At 51.0% G+C, this 14,100-nt stretch overlaps 1 long non-coding RNA gene across 1 annotated transcript; it reads left to right on the top strand.

The window, feature by feature from the left end:
• The first annotated feature begins 10,913 nt into the window (after nt 1–10,913).
• LOC119103835 (uncharacterized) lies at nt 10,914–14,094 on the top strand. The gene is made up of 3 exons (XR_005094821.1): nt 10,914–11,003; nt 13,283–13,384; nt 14,043–14,094. It is a non-coding gene; the product is annotated as an uncharacterized LOC119103835 (long non-coding RNA).
• The last annotated feature ends 6 nt before the right edge of the window (nt 14,095–14,100 follow it).

Raw genomic sequence — 14,100 nt, forward strand, 5'->3', positions numbered from 1 at the left:
GCTTGCAATGCCCGCCGTTATTACTAAAGGTGTCCCAGTGTCAACGGCTGTTAAGATGGCAATGCCAGGACGGGCTAAAATTTTATGTAGTAATGTGTCTCATCGTATCCCACCCCGGCCCCGTAGAAAGTGACCATATTGCACCGTAGACCGGCCAGCAGGAAAAGTGGATCTGGCTAGTCCAGGACCCCACTCCGTCTCCATGACGCCTGTCCTACACTTGGCAGCAGCTCATCATCTCGCACTGTCCTGCGGGAGAAAAGACCCTCCAGCCACACCCGGTCCGCCGCAGAGACCGCGGTGGAGGACACGGGAGCTCCAGGATCCAAACGGTCCGCCCAGCCTGCAGTCCAGCGCCCGGCCCGCGCGGCAACCCACCTCGTCCAGCAGGGGCGTACGTGTTGTGACGGTCCTGCGACTTGGCCAGCAGCTCGGCCAGGTCGGCGCCGCTGCGTCAGCTGACTGCCGTCGGCGCGGCGGTGCGCGCGCAGCGTCTGCACCGAGTCCTCCAGCGTGCGCACGTCACCTTCCAGCAGCGCACTTCGGGCCTCGCTGTTCTGCAGGACAGCGGCTCGGGTCAGCGGCTGGTGCGCGCCGCCCGGCGTGCGGCTCCACGGTCAGAGACGCGTTGTCGGCAACGAACCAATCCGGACTTACCTGCATTGTCCGTCAAGTTAGCCACGTACACCCTTGCAGATTGCGTGACATGTTCCGGCCCTTATTCCCTTTTATATTTAAAATTGCGTTATCAAATGGAGCGAGCTGTGAAAAAAGCATCCGTACATGGCAACATCGACTCCACTGCGATGCACATGGGGTTTTAAACTACAATAACAGCAAACTCTTGATTGCAAACAAACGTTCTTTAATGGTGTTCAAGCGGGAAATTATTTCAACTCTGCATTATCAGCCTGAACCTCCGTTGACGTTTTGCGGTGTGCACCATGCGATGACAATACCGACATAAGATGTGGAAATGTGCATTGTTAAAGTCACATAGCAAAAATACGTTTGCACTACATCTTAATTTACGTAACTCAGCATACAATCGGAATCATGGCGATCCGTCCTCCGGTCTCTGGTACCAGTTTTAGAGGATTAAATCCCATTCGTGGATTGTAGTATCCTCGCACGAGTGGTGAATAAAAGTTTATTCGATTTTACCAGACCATCAACGTTAATCCCAAAGTATCGAAGTCTTCAAACATTACATGCAAGCATAGCATCACGCCGATAGCTTAAGCACAAACTTGAGCCATTCATGAATTGAATCAGCATTAATATACACGCCACTTATCCTGTAATCAGTTAACGTCCGAAGTATGTCGAACGCTGAAGCACGTGTTACCGCTAGCTCGGGAAACGCCTAGCAGCATACTTGGTAGTCACCAACCCTCGTTGGTAGCAACACCCCAAAGATGCGGCGAAGGACCGCACTGACCTGCTGCAGCTGAAGCAGCCTCGTCACGTTGAAGCTCTCGGCGAGGTCGGCCACCTGGCCCTTCAACATTGTGACCATGTCCTTGAGCCACTCGACCACGGTGTGCTCGGAGCCGTTGTCGTCGGCGACCCTCGCTGCTGACGCCTCGCTCGCTTCCTTCAACCGGCGAATCTCCTGACTGTGAAGACACGAGCGAAGACGCCGTCAGCGCGCCAGACGCGGAGCACGGCGTCAGTCCGCCGCCATGGCCGCGGTAAGGCCGGACGAACTCGGAAGTGGCCAATCGAACATTGGTGGAGCCATGCGTCGATCAGCCAAGGGTTCACGCAGATTGTCGTCACCGCGGTAAAATACGCTCCGTTGCTGCATATGGACATTTCACGAATAAATATCTATTGTGTATGCTTGATGGAACACGACGCACAGGTAGTATCCACAAATGAGCCAAAAGGAACAAATGGAAAGGCTCAACGCAAAATCTTGGCAGGGGTTTCCGTAAGCCGTGGGGTTCAGTTTTAGATTTGCTTGCACCACGATTACGCAAAGTTATGCAAATTTATATGTTTACCACCACCTTGGAAAAACCCAAGGTCCGGACATGTTCGATGACTCAGAACTAAATGATTTAGCAATCCTTGAAGATTACATCCATCGAAGACACATTTATTCGTGAAAAGTGTCCCAGATACTGAAGTGGCAATCAAGATTACCTCGTGCGACCTAAAACAAATCCGACAAGGCTATCAAAGAAACATAAAACTAGTTCTAGCTGGGGTCTAGCCATGATTTGCCCAAGACATGTAAACTTATGGTTTTCACACGATTCGGGCAATTAAACCGCTCATTCATCACGCGTTATACGAATGCGCCAAAAGTCGGGCAGGCAGCATGATCACTGTGCGGTGATCATTTCATCGATTAGCCAATAACAAATGGTGGCTCAAACCGGCGGGTGGCATTGCATCATAGCAATCGAACTGGAAAAATCCTGCCGCATAGTGGCAAAGGTAATGTTATCAATGAAAATGTTGGCTGCTCCACTGGACAGTAACGCGCCGGGCTGGTGTAGCATGATCAGATGAAAGTGTTGGTCGATTATGATGGCAACATTTGGCATGAACAGCATTGAATAACCAAACAACGCCTTCAAATAATATGCAGCCAACATTATAGAAACATTAATAAAAAAGTAAAGCGGAACAACTCGGCGCGAACCAGACAAACAGAACATGTCACGCGAGTTATGCACATCAATGCGTTCGAAGTATGTGTCCCAATAAGTCAGCACGCGCACGCAGCCGGGTTCAACACATCTAAGCACACAATAACACACCAACGTAAGCAGCGCGGCACACAAAAACGTACGCCCAAGCACTCGCTTATAGCTAACCAGCTTGCTAGATGCACCAGACGAATGTATCCATACAACTGCTATGCTACAGTTCGCCCAAGCGTGTAAACCGAAGCAGCGCAATCTAGCCTTCATATGCTTAAATGTTAACTACCATAGGGTTTGAAAGAAACGCATAACCCTGCACCGCTTTGGGCACCACCTCCAGCATCACGGTCTTATTTTTCTCTTGCCGTCTCCGCATTTCGAAAAACTTGACCATTTTTTTTTTTGACGATATGCCGGACAGTTTTTTGGTTCTGAGACCGCCTTGCGAAGCTGACCCGTCGCATCAGGCGGCACCACGCGTAGCCTAGAGGAGTACGTTGGAGAGGTACGCATCCTGCGTACCTCTCCGACGCGCGGCTCCACGCCGGATCTGGCAGGCCATCATTCGGAACTAGCGTTGATAGTTGCAGGATGCTTGCACCGTTATTGCAAACATTCCGCACCCTGTCGCCGCCAGTCTATCGTCACCCTGTCTGGTATCGTGGAACACACGCTGGTGACAGATAACGCCAGGAAACTCGGACGAGGGCCGGCCAGATACGGACCGCGCTCCAACAGAGGAGGTGTGTCTGCCGTGTGCACGCGCAAGCCGACTGTACCTGTTGTCCGGAATCTTGTGTGTTCTGCAGCACCCGCTTACGGAAGAGTATAAGTCATTTAAGCGGCATTTCAACTCAAAACACCGCCCTTCTTTACATATGTTTTAAATTGCGGAGAATCATAGGAAAACGTATAGTCTAGCCTACGTTTTTCTTAGGTTCTTACTACGAAGCCATGTTCACACAGAATACATTGAAAGGAAGGGACGTGGGACGTTTAATAATGCATATGCGGCGATCCCGGCGTTCCATGTCCCGCCCGACGGCTACCGAAAATTCAACAATAGTTTTAGGAACAGGTTGTTTCGGGCAGACTCACACAAACCCAAATGATTTTCATGGTCATGACTTTGCAAGAAACACACTCGAAAGGCGCGACATTTTCTCAGTGCAGCCGCGGTATACGTTCAACGACCGACAGCCCAGGGTCAGCGTCCAATCCGCTTAATCTGATTCCAGAACATATGTCATCAAACCTCTTGAATGCGACCATTCTGCGCGCCGAAACACGCCTCGAGAATTGTGAGTGCTATATGCCATTCACAAATGATGAAGGAATCCAGATGCATGCAATATGCCCGATCATCAGTCTCCGGTATAGTTATGCGGCTTTGGAAATTAAAATCAGTTACAAACAAGATAACGTATTTACGAGCACCACGATTTGTTCATACATCAATCGACTCGTTTAGTTAGCTGCTGACAGGCCTGATTTAGCACACGGAAGAAGCCTGCACGCCAGCGTAACATTCCATGAACAAGAAATATTTCTTCGCAAATCTGCGTACCGTCTGTAGACCTGATGAAATGTCTGCTCCTGGGCTTCAAACTCATTCTGTTCGTTAATTCACCTTTGGTGAGAGGCCCTTGGTTCAATTATCAGTTTTACTTATAAAAGTATAGTTCAATGGTCAGCAGGAGTAGCCTCCATGTTCGACTCCAATCCATTTAAGCCCATCAAAGACACCTTACAGCTGACACTGGCGTCATCTCTACTTGCCCCAACAGTAGTCGAACTTGGGCACCGGAGCACTCCCTCCCACTCCGACCCAAAAACCTCGGCCCCTATGCACCGGGCGGGCCAGCTCTCGCGCTCACCTGATTCCGTCAATCTCTGAGCGCATCTCCACCAGGCTGTCGCCGACCGTGGCCTGAGCGCGAATGTGGTCCGCTAGCTGCTGCAGCTCGGCCCTCATCTGCGTCAGGCCGTGCCGCAGCCGGTCAGGCTCGGCCTCGGCGCCGAGCCGCGTCTCCAGCCGCGACACCGTCTCCCGGTCCTGAAGCCGGCCCTTCTCCAGCGAGTCCACCCGCGCCGCCAGCGTCGCCAGCATCTGCCGCAGCTCCGGGTCGGCCGCCGCGCCGACCGCCGCCGCCGCCGCGCCGCCCGCCGCCGCCAGCGCCGCGCATAACCAGAGCAGCAGCGTCCGCACCATGTCTGCACCCGACCGTCGCGCGTCGCTTACTGAGCTCTCGCGCCGCGGCTGGCCGGCCGGCCGGACGGCGGCCGCCGCCTGGCAGATGGGCTCCGGAGGGGGCCTGCTGCACCCTCGACCGGTGAGTGGGGGAGGGCCGGGGTGGAGTCCGTGACAGCGAGGGAGGGCCGAGGGTGGTGTCCGCGAAACGGGCGATGGTGCTGGATGGCCGGCACGGGTGGTGGACGAAGAAAACAGATGTGGTTGTGCCGGAGAAAGGGAGCAGGACGTCGACCAAAGGAGAGGGATAGCCTGGGCGAAGTACGAGAATGAAGGCCAGGGCAACCTTAGATTGGGCGAAGACACAGTACTTGATCCATGACATGGTTTTAGGCCAAATATTCGCTTGAGAAATGTACATACGCGTAAAGCACGTATCTAATTTTTCGTAAACGAAGGTACGAGAGGCCTATATGGCGGAGGTACGTGTGCCAGAGTATATACACAAAGGCTCGGAGACAAATGGCCGTATGCTAGTAAGCGCATATGTAGTATGTTCGTAAGGACAAAAGGTCATCGGGACAAAGGTTCAGAAAGAGGAGTTCGCAAGCTAAAGTAATGAGTTGTTGGAATACTTGTTCATACGCAAATGCTGACAACCTACAAAGTTTGCCTCATAAAGCGTACACAAAAGTTGGTAAGAACATGTGGTGTCACTAATAACTAACCAGAATAAGCCAACATGTCATTAATTATTGCGCAACTTCAAATGAAAAGCGAACTTTGACCTTCCAAAAACGTTACGGGGCCCAGTCATTTTGGAACAGATCTGCAAGTTTGTTCTGCAAAATACAGGTTCCATACATTGACCTCAACCAGCTCTCAACGTAAAGTTATGTATTCATGCTGTAGCGCTACCTTTCGACGCTTGTGTGGCCATGCTTTACGTCATGAGAGGCCAAACGACATACATTACATGCTATGTAGTGTTAGCAGATCAGACGGCACTGGACATATCAAACGACAGCATGCACCAATGCGAATTGAAATGTGCTACTTGAGGCGCCTGTGCGTCGCTATGTGAACGCTTTGACGAAAATGTGGTCACATTCGCAGTGGTAGCTCATCCGAAAGCCAATACCAAGTGTGTGGCTCTGCATGACAATTCACGGTACGGATCTGCATAGAAGCCTTTTAATGCACATGTTTGACAAACGAACTCTATCCTGGACAAACATCCGTGTGCGAACAATCAATAAATTTATGTTCCAATTTTTGCGAACTGACTTTTTTCAAGCAAACGTTATTCCTGACCAACATTTGTGCACGAGCAGTTGCGCTCTTTCCATAATGAACATGTACATGAAAATCTGCGTACGTACCTAAGCAAACGAGGTGTCTCCCTGACGAATATTTACGTACGAATAAATACAGGTGACCTATTCCATACAGAATTGTTTGCGCACAAATATTTACGATACCCGCCTGCCCCGAGAATTCCCCGGCGAGTATTTCCCGATGACCATTTCCCGCCGAACATTCTACCTTTCAAGATTCAATCCATGCAAAGTTTTGGCGTTACGAGTACTTTTTGTCCAACGCACCCAACCCTGACAAACTTTCCGCACACAAACATGACTCTATGAGCATCAACCAAAGGGGCTTTTCTATGGAGCGTTTAACCTGTAAATGTGATTTAGACAAAGTTGAGCTGCCAAACGAAAGTAAGAGGCGGTGTAAGGGAGTGATAAGGACAAGGGGCCGTTTGAGGGCGGTTTCCTATGTGCCGCCCTCCTTCGCTTTAGCCGCCCATGCTTACTGCCATGTCTGTCGTGTGATGCACTGTCTATCATCCTTCTCACAGCGCAGAGCATTGCGATCTGTACAAAGCATCGCCCATTTGAGTTATACATACATTAGGGACCCCGCGAATGTATATTTTAGACCGGGACGTGTCAAGAACTTGAATTAACTTGGCCAATACATGTTTTTCTATGAATATTCAATACTCATTTAGAATCGATTAATGATGCAAATTACGCACGTTGTTTTGAACATGCGCGCTCGCAAATCTCAGACAAAAACCTCGACTCCAGGCGGTGCAGTCTCCGTAGACCGCGCGACGTCGGTTCCGTGGCTTACACTAAGCTGTGGCCAATGGGCGGACAAAAAGATGACGCATCGGAAAAAAGTGCCTTTGAAAGTTTTAAGACCTCGAATCGTGCACTTAGAAGGTAGTCCGGGCATATATTTCACCGGTGCGATTTTTAGAATGATGTTAAGAGCGGATTGGTATTTACAGCATTGCGATGTGGTGCTGGCTGGAATCTGGTGGTGGATCTGGAAGGGTGAAGGCAGAATCTCTATTTTTCGTGTGGCTGTCACTGTTGGGCCGCCCAGAGGACAGCCTCGAAGCCGTAAACAAGGTATGTACAGCTTTTTCTTTAATATATGAACTAATTAATTACGAATTAAGAATTAATCTTGAGGGACATTCGGAAAAATTATTTCACGACGGTCGTTCTCGCGCGGAGTGCGTGGTGTTACTTGCAGTGGCCAACGCCGTTCGGTTTTAAAGAGATGCAACCCATCCATCGCTGTTCTCGCTTCCGAGACCTCGGGCGCGCAAGATCAAATCTTTTGATGTAATTTGCTTCACTAATCGAGTCTGCAAAAGGCATACGTTCTGAAGCCAATATGGGATGGTCTTGTTCGTTTTTTTAACTCATTTCGGCCCATTCTTTGCGACACTAATGAGACCCCTTATTTCTCTCCGGGCAGGGGCCTCTTGAGTAGAACACTAGGGGCGCATTATTGTTCCCGGTCAGGAGCTGAAGCGCCATTTCGTTCCACCGCGGGGCGCCTTCCTGCTGTCATTTTTGCGACATGGGGCGGCATCCCCTGGCCGATCCGGAGGCCCTTAGAGAGACATCATATTACATTGGTCCTTTCCCTACGTGGGGGGCCTTCTAAGCAGCACAGTTGGCCCCGGATCGACGCAGAAACCCTCACTGGCGCAACAACATCCCTGTTCACCGCAGGTGGTCCAATAATTGGCGCACATATTCCAGTTTAGCTTAACGGGCCCATACTGGAATTGCGTTGGAGGGCCCACCGTTCAGAACTGGTGGCCCTGACAGGCACAAGACCCTTCCATTGTCTCAACGTGAACGCTCAACATAAGTTATAATGTTCGCTTTCGTTATCAGAGGACCCCAACCAACGCGAGAGGTCCCCTGTCATTCGGAGTCCCGTTCATGTCCCTGTTGAGTAAATGAGCAACGGGGCCTGAAATAATACAGGAGCCCAACCATTGCTTTAAAAGGCCCAGACCAAAGCAAATCGCGAGCCCGACCCTGCCCCTGCTTGGGAAATGCGCCCCAAGAGCTCAGACCAACACGGCATCCGTCCCTCTTATCCTCTGTCTTGCTTTATCCTGCATCCTCGTGGCACCTCGCACACTCGGGGCAGGCTGCGTGCGTCAGCCAGGAGCGGGCCGAGAGGCCGGTGGGAAAGAAGACCTCGACCAGATATCCAGCGCGCATGCGCGGTTAAAGCTCGGTTGTTGGCCCCCCCCAGGGGCATGCTAGTCTGCTCCCCCGTTAACCATTTTCCTTCATCCCATAGCCATGAAATGATCATTTCTGGTCGAAAGGGCTCTAATCCAAGACAAAAAACAAAAACACCGATACTGAGCCGACTGTTCATTGCTGGCAACCTATGGCCGAAATAGAGAAACGCTCCGTCTCAGGGGTACTGAATCGGTACAAGAGACCCTCTAACTGACATTTCAGAGCATGGCCCTACGAACGGGGGTCCTTAATGTGACCCTCTGACCCTCAGGCAGCTCTTCGGGCGCTTCAGTCTTCCAGTCAGGCCCTTCATATTTGGTCACGATGTGCCCTTTGCCGCCCCCCCCCCCCCCCTCGGACCTCCTCAAACAAACCCGTGACAGAATTGGGGCCGCTAGCCGACACATGACTCCCTGTTAGGCACTGTGGGCTCCTGACCGACACAGGGGCATCAGTCATTGTTTCGGGGAACCAGACCAAGGCAAGTCGTGGCGCCGGCCTTGCTCTTGCTTGGGAAATGGCTCCTCAGGGTTTAGACTGACAGGGAACCAAATGTTCGGTGCTCGTGGTGTTTGGCCGACCGAGACGCTTTCATTGCCTCAGGGGTCTCAAACGGTGCAAGAGGACCTCTGACTGATATTTTAGGCCAAGGCCACACGGGCCGTGATTCTACGTTATCTACAGCCAGTTGTTCAAGATGCCGTCCAATCGAGCCCTTAATCGTCAGTTCCGTTGGGCCGCCCGGGCTCCTCTTCGGGCCTCATCGAACACTGCCCTTATTCGGCTCGGGCCGCTTGCAAACCAGAACCCTACTGTTAGGTGCTGCGGGGCCCTGACAGATACAAGGGCCCCGATCAGTTTAAATTGCTGGCCTCGGCTTTATAGCTGATTGGGACGGGGCTCTCAGGCTCATGTCGATACGCAGCTGGCTGTGCGATACTGGTGATGTCCGATCGACATGTAGGCTCATATCGACTCAGGGGGTCCCCGATCGGCGCAAATGGCTCCCTGACTGCCATTTGAAAGCCCGTGTCCGCAGACTGGAGCCCCTGAATAAGACCCAACCAGCCCTTCGTGTACTTAAGCTCCAATCGGGCCCTTGGTTGCCGGTCTCGGTGAGCCCTCCAGGTTCACCAGGTCTCCTCGAGAGTGTCTCTGGCCTACTCGGAGCCCCTTGCCAACAAAGGTCCCCTGTTAGGCGCTGCGGGGCCCTGATAGACACTGGGCACCCGTCCCATGTAAATCGCTGGCGCGTGCTTGGTCCCTGCTTGGGGAATGGGCCCTCCGGCCCATGTTGACACGGAGCTGACTGTGTGTTATTGGTGGTGTCTGACCGGCATATAGGCACTTATCGACTCATGGGACCCATGATCAGCGCGCAGGGCCCTCTGGATGGCATTGAAGTGCACGGCCCTGGGGGCCGGATCCTGAATACGACGCTCGGCTGGCCTTTCGGGCCCCTCCGGGCCCTCAAATATGGCTCTCATATTGGGCCTTTCATCGTGGGTCCTGAGGGGCCCGGAAGGCCTTTCGAAACCTAGGGAGGACGGGCTCGTTTTGCCACCCCTGCCTGCCTGCGCCACTGCTCACGACCCAGCGGCGTGTTAACGGAGTACAGCACGTGCAGGTCACGAGCGCCGAGAGGCCTGACCTGGCCGGATTTACGACAGGACAGGAAGGGCAGACCTGGAAGGCGCGGGAACAGGTCTGTGTAGTAACAGGCGGAAACAGTCAGACCTCCATGACAAGTTTGGACCAGACCGTGCTTAGCGCGGCAAGGCAGGACACTACGGACCAGGGGCGGAACCGGACTGTACTGGGAGCAGAGACGGATATAATGGTACAGGAGAGATTAAAGAACAAGAAAGGACAGGACCAGAGACAAGACAGCCGGCTCAGGACCAGCTCAGACGTGAATGGGCCAAAATAAACCGTACAGAATCGGACTGGGTCGGATCAGACTAAACTGGACCAAACCCAGACCTAGCAGACCAAAGACAAGGGCGTAAGGTCACGTCCAGACTGGACTGGAACGGACCTGACTAGATTGAAAGGAACCGGACCGAACCAGACTAGACTGGACCAGAACCAGACCGTACTGAACCGGCCCAGACATGATGGGCATGACGAGACTTGTCGCTTGGTGGGTTAAACCTGTCGACGTCGCGACTCATTGATTAGGATAATCATGTTTAATTGCTGATTTATTGGACTATATCACTGTTGGCTTCAGAATCACCTTGGTTTGGGAGCCACATCAAGATTGGACACATTGATAAAATGTCATCAGCAGTTCTGCCCCTCCTAATGTCCGGCCGGAGGCGGCCGTACCCGGCCAGTCCTGCCGTTGTAGGCCGTTGCCGACCGCTGTAGAACATTCTACGAACGACAAAATAATTTGCCTGATATGGTAGCTTTGAAATGTACTTTAATCTCCGCAGATGAGGCAGTTGAAAAATTTCCGTAGTAGTGGGGGTGATGGCGGACGCTTCTTACATCCATTTTTCATTGAGCTTTTGATCACTGGCGGAGGAGGTGCCCGCATTGCTGTCGCGGAGTGAAACTGCTGTGTTGAGGAAGGTATGCAATCTGCTAATGCTCGTACAGGAAGAGCATGTGTATGCTTTGTAAGGTGTCACGAAAATGCTAAATGAAGTGTGTAATTCAAGGTGTAATTGTGTGTGGGATTGTCCGAAAAGATGTTGCGGTGACTCGACTCTTCCATGACTGTGCAGAGCTAATGATACTCACAGGTCATACACCAATGCAATTTGATAGTAAATACGTGACAGTCTTGGTCATACATGTGTTAGGAAATTGAGGGCAGTCCAGGACAAGTAGTGCAAAACAAAGTTGGCCATTCAGTGGCGCTTAATTCTTTGCTCCTCACACACTTACCCCACCCCCTACAGTGTGTGTATGAGGGCTTGAATCAAAGCAGGCTACCTTAGTGTTGATGTCACTGCAGTTTAAGTTTACATTTATCACTGTTATGTTGTTACTTGGGTGCTGATGTCACAGCATAGCTGGCCCAAAAATTTTAAAGGTGCCCTTCTTGTAATCAACATTTTTTTGTCAAAAGCCTTTCTGGCAACTACTTTTTCCTCAGAAGAGAGAACAAAAATTGGATCTTGAGTGTTAACTTCGGAACATTCTGGGAAAAAGCTGTCTTAAATCAAGCAGCCACTGTGGCATGATAAAGATAACATATTTGCTGTATATCACACCAAGCTTCTATTGTGCATGCTGGAGGTGGTTCGTTCATAGCATTGTACCAGAGCATTAACTTAGTACATGTCCCAGAATGAATGCTACACAAAAAGTTTTGAAGCTCAAACCTATTCTTCATGCATAATGTTTAAATTTTACTAATTTTCAGTAAAGAGAAAGCTTTTATGCAGTATCACAACTTTGTTCCATAGGTTGTTGAACATGAAATGCCATGATTTTTAGTGTGTACCAATGGGTATGAATAAAATGCAAAAATGAGAACAAAAACTCTATACATAACTCATGTCAATATAAAGTAACCACTGATACAACACCAGCAAGCCATTTAATTGCCACAGAATGCCAATCAACCTGCCAGTGGTGTTCAGTGCTACACATTACAGTCCTCAATTCAACAAGATTCACTGTACTTTCATGCTCTATGATGTACAAACATGCTATAAGTAGATTTATTTAGAAGTTATCCTTTTATTTGTAATAATATCTTACTAGCAATTAAAAATACTACACTGTCATGAAGTGGGGATGGATCCATGATATGGCAGCCAATGCATTCAGTGATTAAATCAGTCAGCTATCAAATCAGTTTTCAGTCATTCATATGCAATCATCCATAAATTAAGACTGGTCACCAGACAGGGGTCCTAATAAGACCAGGACTGCCAGGCCTAGAAGCCTTCTATGATTACCAGTGATCATAAGGCAAGGTAGGGAGGCAAGGTATTTTGAGAACATAACATCAAGATTATAGAGTGCAAATTTTTAGAAGAAAACCCCCAAGATCTCAGAATCTAGAGAAGTGCCCAAAATGCTTGCCTTGAGTGGAATGCTTGTCTTCCTTTAGAAAATGGTTTCCAGTGAAGGTTGAGTTTAAGCTGGCTTACAGCAAAAGCTTGCATGGTATTCTGTTAAGCACCAGTACTCTTTTGATGTGGATGCAAAATAGTTAACAGATGTATAAATAGATATGGTACCTGGCCTGACAGTGGTGGACTATGCAAATGCTGTGAAATTTTAGCCTTTGCTTTATCACACAGAAAGCTGGTACCAATCCCAGAACCAGCCAAGCTTCTTTAGTCCTAGGTTCATACAGATGCATGCAGATTGGTGCCATCATGATGCCTGCACCCATCTTATGGAAATTTTGCAATTCTTATGAGATTATGGACATGCTGCAACATGCCACATTTCTAGCCTGTATGTGATTTGTTTGGGACCCATTTCCTTGGGTGGTAATATCACCAGATATTGGGGGATGCTGCCAGTGACTCAGCTCCCCAGCTCTGCTACCAATGAATGCAACTTACTTTTTAGAGAAGGGTTAGTTCTACACATGATGAATATTCCAGCTCCAAAGTGGTCTAAATTGGTAATGGAGCATGCTGACACCCTGTGGTCCAGCCACATACATCATCATACCACCACCTCATGCTTAGCAACCTCCACAAGCACCAAGCACTATTTTTATGCGTTCTTCATCGCATAAGTCCTGAATAAATGTCAGATATGTTGAAGTTGAGTCTGTTTCTGGGCCTTCACACCACTGCTTCCCATCATATACCACTGAATTGCACACACCATTGTGTGCCAGCCGCCGCTGGCCTCCGCTGATGCTGCGCTTGTTTCAGGTGGGAGACAGCCATGGGGAACGCGCAGAACCGCGAGCGCGGCCAGTCGGTCAGCTCTGCCTCGCCTGTCACGCGTACCGCCGTCGCCGAGTCGGCCTTCAGGTGAGGGGGCAGGGGTGGGGCCGGTCTGAAGGGTCGCTGGGGGCACCGCCGTCGCCGAGTCGGCCTTCGGGTGGGGGGGGGGGGGGGCAGGGGTGGGGCCGGTCTGAAGGGTCGCTGGGGGCACCGCCGTCGCCGAGTCGGTCTTCAAGTGGGTGCAGGGGCGAGCCAGTCATGGAGGGTCACTGGGGGCACTGCCGTCGCCGAGTCAGCCTTCAGGTGAGCTTTGTGTGACTCCGGGCGCTGGATGTTCAAGGTCACCAAAAGAACTGTACTGAGGTGGAGGTATTGTGCATGCTAGTTTGAGCAATACCATTGCTTCTTTTTTTGCTTCCTATGAAAATATAGCTCTGCCGTCTGTTACGGCTGAGCTTTGTTGGATATGAGATCAGCATTTGCATTGCTCAGTGTCTAGCTGGGGACCGCCGCAGTCCACGTGACGCATTGGCGTGGCGAGCTGGCCGTTACCGGCGCTGTAGGCTGTGTGTGCGTGCGTGTGTGTGGGTAGGGGGGGGGGGGGTGCGTGTGTGTGCGTGTGTGTTTGACCAGGTCTGTCCCTGCCTGAGGCCTGCAGCGCTGCTTCTGGCAGATCATGCCCAGCCACCCCTCTAACTCCGCCAATCGGACACGCGCCGCCGCTAACCCTCCCGTCCGCCGCCAGCTTCGACCAGCAGCAGCAGCGGCGGCGGCCGTCGCTGGCGCTGCATGACGAGGACCCG

This window comes from Pollicipes pollicipes, unplaced genomic scaffold, assembly GCF_011947565.3.
Source record: "Pollicipes pollicipes isolate AB1234 unplaced genomic scaffold, Ppol_2.1 Scaffold_5724;HRSCAF=6776_pilon_pilon_pilon, whole genome shotgun sequence".
NCBI classification, from domain to species: domain Eukaryota; kingdom Metazoa; phylum Arthropoda; class Thecostraca; order Pollicipedomorpha; family Pollicipedidae; genus Pollicipes; species Pollicipes pollicipes.